The sequence below is a fragment of the Ursus americanus genome, chromosome 7, assembly GCF_024610735.1.
Source record: "Ursus americanus isolate L20-20 chromosome 7, mUrsAme1.1.p, whole genome shotgun sequence".
NCBI classification, from domain to species: domain Eukaryota; kingdom Metazoa; phylum Chordata; class Mammalia; order Carnivora; family Ursidae; genus Ursus; species Ursus americanus.
In genome coordinates this window covers 28,956,469-28,959,094 of record NC_142133.1, presented here as the reverse complement: position 1 = coordinate 28,959,094, position 2,626 = coordinate 28,956,469, and the positions used below count along the sequence as shown (strand labels likewise).

At 38.7% G+C, this 2,626-nt stretch overlaps 1 protein-coding gene across 2 annotated transcripts in view; it reads right to left on the bottom strand.

Annotated features, from left to right (window-relative positions):
* Positions 1–2,626, bottom strand: part of COMMD1 (copper metabolism domain containing 1) — a 220,264-nt gene that overhangs the window by 36,482 nt on the left and 181,156 nt on the right. The window lies entirely within an intron of this gene.

The following is a 2,626-nucleotide window of genomic DNA, read 5'->3' as shown; positions in this document are numbered from 1 at the left end:
CTGGAAAACATAAAAGGATGTTCTTATGAGAGACCCTCAAGATAGCCAAGGCTCTGGACCTGGCCTGACCCAATTCCAAAGATCTAGGGGCCCCTACCTAGCAAGTCTGACTCACGGCCCAATACCTAAATGATATATTAGCCAGCAAAGAAAATCTACACATTTAGTTTCCTAAATAAAACTATTTTGATGAGATGTTTCATAAATGGTAAAGAGGTATACAAATGTCAGGTGTCCTCATGATGAGGCATGTGAGAAGCTCTTTTGTCTGTCATCACATTTGATCCCACAGCAATTTTTAAGGGAAGTACTTAAGTATTGCTGTTATATAGATGATGACGCTGAGGCACAGAGAGGTTAACCTGTATCATAAAATCAGAAAAAGGCACACTCAGACTGTGAACTCCCAGCTCTGGCTGACTCCAAAGTCCATACTGTCTCCATAGCATCATAACAATGGAAGGAGGATTTGGATTGGGTCTGTGTTAGCCTGGTAACTGAGCTACCTTGGATTTAGTGGTTATACTAGAAATTCTAACAAGTTGTGACCAAGTTGCTTGGGAAACATCAACCAGATAACTGAAGGATAACCAGGTCTTGAAATAGCCTTAAACATTTCTGAGGCCTTTCCACTTGCTGCAAGCCAACTCTCCAAGATTTCCATCAAACACATTCCCTTCAAACACTGTTAGGATCAGTCAATCAACCCTAGATTAGGTAGATATCAAAGAAAAAGGCCTTTGAAGTGTAGTGACAGAAATTTCATGTACAGTGAACAAATCCTTGGTCTACATTGTCTCAAGTGACAAGGAAAACTATATGTAACCAAGAGTGACTATATTCAAGATTCTTAAGAACAATAATCATGTATTTTAAAGCAGTATGAATTCTCAGAGATCATATACTTCAACTACCTTGTTTTTTTAGATAATGAAATTGAGGCCCCAGGCATGGTAAATGCCATGCCTATTGTCCCTCTGTTGATGGCAGAGCCACCACCAGACTCAATGCTCTTTTCCCTACCTTTTCTTCTCTAAAGACATGGTATTTCCCATCCCTACCCCCAAAGTGGCAGGTAAAAGGAAGACCAGTAAGCCTTTTCAGTGGGACCAAGTTATTCTGTCATGAGCTAGAAGAACTTTCAGGAGATTCTGGAAATCTCCTTTGCTGTTGCTAAGTTGCTGTGCTGAGGGTTTACTGATGGCATTGAACATATCCCAGGAGAAACAAGTGCAGAGGGAAAGGAAGGGCCTCTCAGATGAAAACCTGCCAAAGAGAGAAAAGGCTTTCCCTGAATATAGGGAAACTTTTCCTCAAACAAGTTTGGATAGGAGAGAGGTATAACTTAGAAACTGCCAAGTGAATGAATGAATGAATGAATGAATGAAAAGAGAAGAGAAAAGAAGAGAAGAGAAGAGAACAGAAAAGAAAAGAAAAGAAAAGAAAAGAAAAGAAAAGAAAAGAAAAAAGAAATGAACGAACCTGCCAGGTATTCACTTAGTTGAAAATAAAAACCAATTTAAAGAAAAGAAAGATACTCCTTGTGTTGAGGAACTGCAGGAGGGATCACCTCCTTTGAAGAAAGAAGAGCAAATTTATGGCAAATTAGATAATTCAGTTACCTAAATTAAGAACACGTCTCAGATTTGAAAGCCTCTTATTCTTCATTCAGTTTTATTGAGATCTTTAGCTTGACTTTAAAACATTTTTGAACATTTGGCCTTTGAAACAATGGTCTAGAGAGTGATAATTACCAGTCTAACATATATATTCGGGAAATTGGCAGAAGATAATGTGACCCATGTTTTACCTCAGTGAAAGTCAGTAACAATAACAAATCACCTGGTTTTCCATTTATATGGGAAAGATTATCAAGGACTTTGATCACAAAGATTAGAATACCTGAGCAGAGTTTATTAATAAAAGCCAGAATCTTTTCTGACTAGGGGTCATTACTTTGTTACAGATCTTTGTTAGTACTCAGATCTTTGCTCAGACCTCTAAGTATCAGCGAAGCTGTTTATTTATTTATTTTTAAATATTTATTTATTTGAGAGAGAGAGAGAAAGAGAGTGCAGGGGTGGGAGGCAGAGGGAGAGAGAGAGAGAGAGTCTTAAGCAGACTCTGTACTGAACCCAGAGCCTGACATGGGGCTCAATCTTATGACCCTAACTTCATGACCTGAGTTGAAACCAAGAGTTGGATGCTTAACTGTGCCACCCAGGTGCCCCTGAAGCTGTTTATTTTTAAGGGAAATCAACTACCAGAGAGACAAGCAGGCTAGAAAAACAGAGTCCAAAGTTAAATTTTCTATCCACTCCCAACCTCCACCTCTCCCCCCTTGAAACAATGCACATTAACAGTGTTAGAAAGACAAATGTAACCATTTATGACTCTTGAAGAAAGTTTATTTGAAGCTATTAAAAGGCCGAGCTTTACCTAGTTATGCCAACAAAATATTTTATCAGGTATTCAAGAGCCTTCAAACTGGGGCTTAACACATGGGGCTTTGTTCAGATTTTTGCATTTGGCTGGGGTACACTAAAGAAAATGCATCTAATGCACTTAAAGATAGCTGTAGGAATGCAGATGATGCTTATCAAGCCAGAGACAAAGTATAACAACA